Below are 10,891 nucleotides of genomic sequence, written 5' to 3'. Positions count from 1 at the left end.
AGAAACAGGCAGGTGTGGTTAGAGGCATGTACAGGTAGCCACTTTTCGCGGGAACTTTAAACTCGCTGGAAGTTCTTGCTCGACTGACTGTCCGCGAACCACCCCTCTACCGACAGCCGCTTCTTCAAGCCATTACCTCAACATGGTGTTCAACAATAAAACTTGGAGCAAATGTGGTCTTGTCTGCTTGTTGGGTGTCCAATGAGGTAAGACTGAAAACAGACAGCCTTTTATTTTTTTTTTTCTCATTCTGACACCATTTAGAATGTGAATTTATTGAATTCACACAAACAACAAACAAATGATGCGTACACGTCACACAATTAATGTTTAAAAATGACACAAATAAACTCTTAAAGCCGTTTTATAAAATAGAAAATACCAGCAGGTTTGCGCACAGCTCCTTGGTTTAATTTTCAGTTCTATTAAAACTGCATAAGGAAAAAGGTTAGTTTTGTTCACACAGTCTTATGAATGTATTTCTGCTCGTCTTTGTTGTCCTTTGCCTCGCTTTACGTACCGAATTCATGCAAATTTAGGGATAGTTCATCTTTTCGCTTTGTATTGCACTGTATTTGTAGTATTTCACTGTATCCGTGATGGGTAGTAACTGGCTACATGTAATAAAAAAAATACATCTTACTGTAATCTTTTAAAGTTACTGATAAAACAGTATTTAATTAGATTATAGTCACTATTGAAAAAGGTGGTGAATACAAAGTGGCTCCATCTGAATATACTCTGCATCATTTTGCTGCGCAGGAATCCCTTCAGTTTCTATCCAGACAAGCTCCAATGATTTGGTAGTGTGCTCTAAAATTTTGAGGCTTGTTTTTGATTCTGTCTCTTGTTTGAATTCACAGTCTGTTGTGATCTACACACTTGTGATTTGTTTTGGTGGTTGTGCTTTAAAATCATAATTTTAATTCAAATGATATTGTTTGGTTCTGCCGGGAGGTTTAACCTGCTCATTTTAATTTGAGTTTTTAGGACTTTTCTGCTTTATTGCCCAGTTTAAACTTTTGCTTGAAAAGTAATCAAAAAGTAATCAAATGCAATACAGTATATTACTTTGATCAAATACAGACACATTGATGATTACAATTTTAACAGGGTAACTCGTAATCTGTAACCTATTATATTTTAAAAGCAACTAACCCAACACTGTTGATGGTGACACATCAAATTCAGTGCCCTGCCCTGATATTCTTACCTCATAACCCTCTTCATGAACAAATCTAACAGACAACCAACACTGCAAGTCTCACAAGCTGATGAGTCACATATCAGTGTCACGCCAGAATGGCTCTGATATACACTCACCGGCCACTTTATTAGGTACACCTTTTCAACTGCTCGTTAACGCAAATATATGATCAGCCAATCACATGGCAGCAACTCAATGCATTGAGGCATGTAGACATGGTCAAGACGACCTGCTGAAGTTCAAACCGAGCATCCGAATTGGGAAGAAAGGCGGTTTAAGCGTCTTTGAACGTGGCGTGGTTGTTGGTGCCGGATGGGCTGGTCTGAGTATTTCACAAACTGCTGATCTACTGGGATATTCACGCACAACCATCTCTAGGGTTTACAGAGAATGGTCCGAGAAAGAGAAAATATCCAGTGAGCGGCAGTTCTCTGGGCGAAGATGCCTTGTTGATGCCAAAGGTCAGAGGAGAACGGCCAGACTGGTTCGAGATGATAGAAAGGCAACAGTAACTCAAATAACCACTCGTTACAACCAAAGTATGCAGAAAACCATCTCTGAACGCACAACATGTGGAACCTTGAAGCAGACGGGCTTCAGCAGCAGAAGACCACCGGGTGCCTCCTGTCAGCTAAGAACAGGAAACTAAGGCTACAGTTCGCCCGGGCTCACCAAGATTGGACAATAGAAGATTGGAAAAACGTTGCCTGGTCTGATGAGTCTCGATTTCTGCTGCGACATTCAGATGGTCGGGTCAGAATTTGGCATAAACGCCATGAAAGCATGGATCCATCCTGCCTTGTATCGACAGTTTAGGCTGGTGGTGTAATGTGTGGGGAATATTTTCTTGGTACATTTTGGGCCCCTTAGTACCAATTGAGCATCATTTAAACGCCACAGCCTACCTGAGTATTGTTGCTGACCCCATGTCCATCCCTGTGTGACTACAGTGGACCATCTTCTGATGGATACTTCCAGCAGGATAACACGCCATGTCACAAAGCTCAAATCATCTCAAACTGGTTTCTTGAACATGACAATGAGTTCACTGGACTCCAACGGCCTCCACAGTCACCAGATCTCAATCCAATAGAGCACCTTTGGGATGTGGCGGAACGGGAGATTCGCGCCATGGATGTGCAGCCGACAAATCTGCAGCAACTGCGTGACGCTATCATGTCAATATGGACCAAAATCTCTGAGGAATATTTCCAGCACCCTGTTGAATCTATGCCACAAAGAATTAAGGCAGTTCTGAATGCAAAAGGGGGTCCAACCCAGTACTAACAAGGTGTACCTAATAAAATGGCCGGAGAGTGTACAGCTGAATGCAATCTAACTATACAAGGACCTAAGGTGAGGACAGGATCACTACAGGCAGTGTGCTATAGAAGAGTGGCTTATGCCGTTTGCTTTTATGGCCAATAGAGGGAGGTAGAAGCACACTAATGAATGAGAAGCTGTGAATTAACCCAAGTCAGAACTTTATTTTATTTTTATTGTTTTGCAGTGTTCATTCTCCTAAATCAAATAGTCCACATGATTATTAATATTTGCATGCATTGATTTGGACATTTACCTTGACACCTAATCTGCATATTTCTATCAAGATGAATCAGTTTTGACATTTAAAACATCATAACCAAGATTTAAAAAGCCTGTAACGGTGCTATCAGCCGCATGCTGAACCAAATAGGTTTTCAAAAATGCTTCTTTTTAAGAGCCAAAAGATTTCAAAATGGATAATTCCACCTCTACGATTCACCATTATGGTTGAATTTTTCCTTCTTTTAAATGCATAGACCGGATCACAACCCTAAAACAACAATTGACATATAAAATAAAATGTGGATTTCTCCTTCTGAATTATTTAGGTTTGTTTACTGTCAGCGAGTGAAACCTTTAACCCCTCCCCTCCGTGTATAGTGCAGCAGTCTACTTAGGGAAATGAGGGCCTTACAGTTAAACATCCCAGACACATTAAAACACATTAAAAAGCTTTGCAGTTAAAAGGTTTTCTGAATGTAGAATGTTTCTTATAGTATGTGCTGGATATTCACTTTATTTATCTGCAAGAAGTTGGTGTCAACTTGTGTCACTTGTATTTATCTTCCATAATCACATATCTTTTTTTACATGACATATTTAATGCATAAATGTTTTTAACCAACACTTACACACTTACTAAGTCTTTCCTTCTGTATTTGTGTCAATGCACGTATTGCCGGGTGTGTTTTTTTTTTTTTTTTTTTGCCTGCCAGAGTGAGTACTCTTTCTAAGTGACCCACTTGTGCTCCATTACCACAGCATCATTAGGCTGTTGTTGTTGATGCTCACCCTCCTTCCTTTTGGTTTGGCCTTGGATCTCCTGCGGTCCCCCGAGCCCTGTTACAGCACAGAGCAGTAAGCATTTCCCAAACAAATTAATACCATATCCTGAGTGTACCTAAACTTTCTGGAAGTGTAATATAGACTGGTAATGATGGCAGTCATTTTTATCTGTTGTGGCTTGGCAGAAGAAATTTCAGTTTATGTTTCTGGATGGTTTATAGACACGACCACGTTAACTCCTGTGACTGTGGCGTCTGCTTTATGGACTGGATATTGATCGGATGCGCTGTAACCGTTCCTTTTCGTGCAGCGGATGCAAATGCAAAATGCTTTCCAATAACTAGCGGAGTAATTCAAGTTGGTAAATTACAGACAGCGGCACACACATTGCAACTGTGACGCTACACCCGCCTGTTAGTCCACGCGGTGGGTTATGGATTTCATATGAACATGAAGGAGGTTGAGTGGTCCAAAGGAGTGATTGCAGGTTCAAATATCTTTGCTGTAAAGCATCCACTCCTCAAGAAGATGTTTTCAGTCAATATAACACTGCATTAGGAGAAGATTATGCGTGTGTAGTTATGGCGTTTCATTGGTCTGTTCTTAACAGTATAGTTACATTATCTACATTATACATTCAAACACAATCATCATCTTGAAACATACAATTCAGCTGAGATATAGACTCATTTCTAATGTGTTGGTATCTATTATTTATTGCTGTCCACCTCTCTGTCTTTATGATTCTGTTCATATATCTGAGGGGAAAATCCTACCTGTCACAGATGGGGGTAGGATTTGTTATAAGAACACCTTTTAACTCTCCCTGTCTGCCATCTTTAAGTCCCGGCGACATGGCAAGGTAGGTCCTGACATCCGACCTGAGCGCTGACCCCAGACTGTCATCTATCATTAACATGACTTTTGTTTCTGACATTGTGTTTGTGCCATCTGACGTCCCAGGATTCCTTACATTTCACCTACCTGACCCTTTCGATTCTGAACCTAAGACGTGTGTGTGTGTGTGTGTGTGTGCGTGCGCCTGGTATACAAACCCTCCTTACTCCTTGGCTTTACGTCTTCGAAAGGCACTTTGCGTGTGTGTTTGGGGTCTATAGGACCTGAAGAATCATGTATAAGTTATGTCAACTAATTAAGACTGGGTCCTAACCTATGGCTGACCCCGAGGAAATAACAATGCACCATCTAAAAGCCTTTGTACCTGTGGCCTCTTGGCTACACTAGAGTGTTGGATATCCTGTGTGTGTGTGTGTGTTTTGGCTACCTTGATCTGGTAACTGGAGCACGAGGAGGGAAGAAACGAGAGAGCAAAGAGAAAAGGACTGCGAGAGAGCGAAGGAGAAAAGAGAGGGGGGGTGAAAGAAAGAAAGTGCCTCTTCAGTGAAAGAAAGTAAGACAGAGGTAGAAGCCCGGCCCATGTAATTAGTCCTAAATGAGTTTTCCACTGACTCAGTGGGTCGTGGCCGCACCGGGACAAAGATAGACTGGAGGTCAGGGAGTCATCGAGTCGGGGACGGGGCACGATGTGGTCATAGGTAGAGAGGGGTGCAGTCAGGGACGCTGGAGGCCTCCTCTGGTCAAGGTGTTTCAGGGTAGAGAGAACTGCGAGGTTTTTTTTTTTTCTATTACTTTGGAGCCGTACACAGAAAGATTTGATCTGAATAAAACTTCCGTCTTAATAATACTTTTCATTATTTTCTTCACTGATGATTTCACTTGTTAGGCCACTTCTTCACAACTGTGTGGGCGTACGGGGAGACAGCCGTACTGTTTCTACATTAAATTGATGAAATTGAGAAAAATAATTAAACTAATCTGTTCACATTCAAAATTCTCAGGATGTAAGTGTCAACCAGGCTTTTGTATTTCAGTGGGGAAGACTTACTGACTGTTTTGCTGACTATTCAATGCAACTCCCCCTCAGTGAGGTAACAGAGGCACCATGAATGGATAGAAGACGGTCAGATTTTAACTGGTGAAATTCGTTGTTGAGGCAAAAAGCGGGTAGGACACTTAACAAAGGTGGGCTGTAAACCTTAATCGTGTGTCAGCAGGCGAACTAAAAAAATTATAGCTTTATCTAACACTGTCGTCATCCATATTAATGACCCCTAGAGTGTTAAATACTTTCACTCTTTCAGCAAAAGACAGGGACAACATATTCAATAGCAGGATGTGTCTAAATTCATTTGAGTGGAAAATGTGCTAACGTGCTTGATATATTGTTTTTTTTCTTAAGTGACAGCATTGTACACGGGCACATCGCATTCATAAAATCAAAAAGAATGGAGACCTTATAATTTCAAGAATAGATCTCATAATTATAAGAAAAGGTTAAAGTGGCTGTCGGTCATTGCTATAGAGAACAAGGGGCAGTGGTGCTACCTGATTTAATGTAAATTTAATGTAAATTTGACGTTAATATTTTTTTTTAACTAAGTATTTTGGAAAATGTCAAGTTAAAAGTCTTCACTTATGTGAACAGATGTAAACTTTTACAACACACAGGAAGTACAATGTTGCCATGGATGCATAATAACATAAGCCCCATTTTATATTTGCTCACATTTTGGAAAATGAAGTGTGCCAAGTTAGCAATCAACAGTTTCTTTTTGTTGTGTACTGATACATGTACTCGAGGACTCTTAGCCAAGTTCTGCAGTGTCTCCATTTATTTTCTTCTGTGAATGCAATGTGCCTCTGAGACATTAAACAGAATGCTTGACTGACATCTCACTCATTATCACTTTTAAGTAAAGCATAACTTAAATACATTAAGTCCTGTACTGTCCCAAATAAATGAATAAAAAACAGCCATGCACCTAATAAACTAATTGTTCCCAAATCTGTGACAGTAATGATACTGCCATTGTTTTTCATAAAAACTCATTTAGTTTGAGATAAGTTTGGCACAAATAAATTCAGGAAGTGGAGTCCAAAAGCATTTTGTGTTCTTCTTGGTCACCTGTGAGTTTGACATTAACCCAAAAACGATTGAGCCAACCGGAGGCCATTAAACTGAACCAGCGGGAAGTGTGTTTGTGGTTGGAATGACATCACTGTCACCCGCGTGTGACCTGCAATTGAGTCCGGTTCAAAAGGTCACTGAATAACAGCAGTGGTTGTTACGGAGATGGAGACACTTTTACAGAAGATTTGACAGTAATACGTTCGTAATTTATATCAGCTCACTACGAGTGAGGCAAATATTATAAGTGGAAGTACTTGAATATTGTGTCACAAAATCTAAATACACATTTTTACTCCTACTGTCATGTCAAGATTGGACTTTTCATAGCGTGAACCACACCGGTGTAACAAATAATGATGGTTCTTCTCCATTTAGTGTCCCGAGGAGCCAGTGAGCACAACACAGACCAACGATGTCGTGAAAATAATGCAGCCACTGTTAATGTTATTAATTAGGCCTGTGCTATGAAATGTAAAAATGTCTGCTATGAAAAAGTCTAAAAGGTCTATAGCAAATTAAAAAAAAAAAAAACAGGCATGCTTTAGTGTGCAATACAGGCACTGGTGAGCAGCAGGCATTAGATGGGTGCTGAAAGCCACGCCAGCACATTGTCATGATTCTACTCCCTTTTGTATCACTGCTATGTATCAATGTTAATAACATATAATACTTTAAATAGTTGTTTTTTTTGTTGTTGTTTGAATATTACCTTATCAGTTTTACTTTACATAGTAAGAGGTGTTCCTCAATCTGATTTATTTCCCTTTTTAAATTACAGCTTTTTTTGTCTTGTGTCTCTTTGTAATCGATAATCTCCTTTTCTCTCCTTCACTGATTTCTTATCTGCTCTTTTGTATTTGTCCCTCCCACAGTTAACCAAAGTTCAGCTGATAATGTGAGCTGATACAATAATTTTGCTGACTTACTGCAAAGCCATTCACACATGTGTGTGTGTGTGTGTTTGTCGCTTTTTTTGTTTGTACGTCAGTGTATTGTGGTTTTTCAGTGTGTAATAACTAAACACGCTGTATGTTTTCTCATTTTGTCACGTCACTCTTTAAAGCAATAAGACACCGAGGCGCACACACACACACACACACACACACACACACACACACACACACACACACACACACACACACACACACACACACACACACGCACACACGCACACACACGCACGCACGCACGCACGCACACACACACACACACACACTAAAACAAACACATATATATATATATACACCTTTCCTTTCTGATCATCACACACACCTCCACCCCCCTAATATCCCTCCCCTCTCTCCCCCCCACATGTGCTACATGGTGGGGTGTGTGTGGGGTTATGAAAACAGTTAGGCTTAATAATTGATGTTCTGCATTTCAATCAATTTCACCACAGTGTTAGGCTAATTAAGGTTAGCGCCATCCTCCCAGGGGCTATGAGTGTGTGAGTGAATGAAGGTGTGTGTGTGTGTGTGTGTGTGTGTGTGTGTGTGTGTGTGTGTGTGTGTGTTCCTGCTCCTGGGGGCTCCACGCTCCATTTTATGTCTCAAAATACATGGGAATTCTCTATTTCAGGAACAAGAGATGAGAGATCGGCTCTCTCACTGCTCCTCTTCCTCTCTTTCCCTCCTTCTCTGCCTATCTCTCTTGCTCTCTTCCCCCCCCCTCTCTCCCCAGGCAGGATCCTAAATGCAATTAACACAGCCGCTTTACTGCCTGCTAATTATTAACACACACACACACACACACACACATACACACACACATACGCTCACATGTTTCGGAAATGATTATTTTATGCTGGACTAATTTAAAGTTCATTGACGATTGTTTTAATTAATTAAATAAGAAAAGTACACACTTTAAGAAACGCCAGGCTGCCAGGCGGGCACTGCAGGCGTTTGCATATGGAGGTAATAATTATCCTCTTTGTGTGTGTGTGTGTGGTTGTGTGTGGTTGTGTGTGTGTGGTTGCTCACCTACATCGTTTTGTGTGTGTGTCTATCTGTGTCTGTGCATAGTTCACCCAGCCATACAACCTTAAGCTGTGTGTAAGTGTGAATCTGTGTGTTAATGAGTCTTTAAACCCTCTCTGCCAGTATTTAACATTAACAGGAATAACTAAAGAGTCCAATTAAGAAGCAGAGACAGCTTTATGCGCAGCAAATTTGTTTCTGTTATTAAATAGTCGAGGGTGGGCCGTAGTTCTCAGAGGAGGCTGGACCTCACCTGCTGCAAATCAGTTTAATTTGTTTCTGTTTCACTGATAAATGTTGTAGACACCAAATACTTGCACATTGTGCTCGTAGGCGCTGAGTAAAACAAAATGATCACTTTTACACTTGCCTGACTGACACTGGTTTAGATATTCATCATATGTCAAGTGACAGATGTCAACTCCTACACACATGTAAGTTCTTTAATAATTGGTTTCCTTTTGGATAGTTTATCCATTTATACTTTTTTGATATCTGAAGTTTCTTTGACTAAATAGATGTATTTAACACAATCATATCAGGGTCTTCCCTTGGTTTCTGGAGGGCTTAGGTGCTGTGGTAGAGATGGGGGGTAGTGGGCAATTATTTGACTTAAAAACGATGCAATATTATAATATTTCTTTAAAAATGCCATACAAATAATAATCATGTAGCATTTATATTTTATTTTTAAATTACATTATGTGAAACACTGCATGTCATTTTCTTGCTGTCAAGCATTGTGAGCTGCATTTCTTAAATTTGCTCTACAAATGATCTTTATTATTATTATTTTGTACTTTTTGATTGACATTTTGGAATATATTATCATAGAAGATTGAAACCTGTGCCACAAGGAGTTTGAGTCTTTACAGTATGTCACATGTTCTGCTCTATTGTTTTTACATGGCTTGAAGATTCAGTATTTGTGAGAATAAACATTCCCATTTAACTCGCAGCTACATGGCCACTCATTCGTTGAATAGCTCCAATTTGAATGTGAACTAGACGTATTAGATCCAATAATCCCATCTTTTTGAGTTGTCCATGATGCTCAAGAGTCCAAGAGTAAAGTCAGCACACTGGTCTAGACTCTGCAAAAGTTAAAGGTGTTGGCTTCAGTTGGCCAACCATGTCAACTGTAGTGTAGTTTTAGTTTTAATGAGGCCTTCTTGGTCATAGCTTGCAGCTTGATGCTGTTTTAGTAAACCAAGAAGAAAAAAATTACATTATAAGTGCACTTTGAGTAAAAAAGAGCACATTTACCCTAAAATAATGTTGTATCTGCAAAATTTCTCAAGGGCTGTTTTATTATTGATATTTTGTACTTTGCTTGCAACACTTTATTCTTGCAAAGTTAGAGCTCAACCTCGTTCCTTCAAATCCATTCCCTCCTAGACTCCCTTTTATTCCTCCTTCTGGACCACAGCGTAACTACAATGGCAGTGAAGTGGACTTCACAAAGACATACACTGAGGTAAGAGGACAGACATCTAAGATGATTGGATGTGTGCTGTGAAGAATTGATCTAGTACTGCTTTTGTGTTTGAAGAGTAGAGCCCATGTGCGGCCTCAAGTAACTGGACACCAGGTGTGTTTGTTTAATAACGTCAAAGGAAAAGAAAAGAAGAGACCGAAAGACTGTAATATAACTAAAAGATGAAAGAGAGCAAATAAGACCTCGTATGATCGCGTGTGTCCTTGCATTTGCTGGACTCAGGTGTTAAAGTACACTCCCATTACACTTAGGACTTGTCAGACGTAAAGACACCACCGTCTTTCCACCTCCCAACCTCTCTTCTGTTCATCTCATTTTGTGTGCTTTCATTAACGTTTGTCTTTTTTTAATCCCTCTTTTAGCTTTTACAGCCCCGTATCCCTTCTGTAGTCCATTTTCAATTTAGTATTCAATTTCATATTGTAGATTCAGTATTCAATTAAGTTCTGTATTAAGTTGGTGATGCAGAAGTTTTGCTAAATTTAACTTTTATTACTGTGACATAGAATTCAGGTAACAAATAATCCACTCCACTTTAAAAACGGTTTTCTTATTCCCGTTCATAGACGGTGAAATGTTGTTAAGGATTATGGTGGCAGAAAAAATGCAGAAGAACAGAATTCATAACAAACCTGCTTTCAGAGTTTGGTATTTGAGTTATTATCGCTGTGTGCTTTATTCCAAAAATAACACACAACTGAATGTAAAATGTAAAAAAACCCTCTCTGCCGAGAGGCATTCTGGGATGTGTAGGAAATCACCAAGGACTCTCGGGTGTGACAAAGATGACATTAAGACATTAAGACTTTTTTTACATAAAGGTAAATAGAAATAACTTTAGTTTTACTGCATTTCTATACCTCACTGTCCAATACACAGAATAT

Source organism: Embiotoca jacksoni, unplaced genomic scaffold, assembly GCF_022577435.1.
Source record: "Embiotoca jacksoni isolate LCO1_2020_lvr unplaced genomic scaffold, fEmbJac1.0.p SCAF_10, whole genome shotgun sequence".
In the NCBI taxonomy this organism is placed as follows: domain Eukaryota; kingdom Metazoa; phylum Chordata; class Actinopteri; family Embiotocidae; genus Embiotoca; species Embiotoca jacksoni.
The sequence above is the reverse complement of the archived record's forward strand: the minus strand, read 5'-3'. Positions refer to the sequence as shown.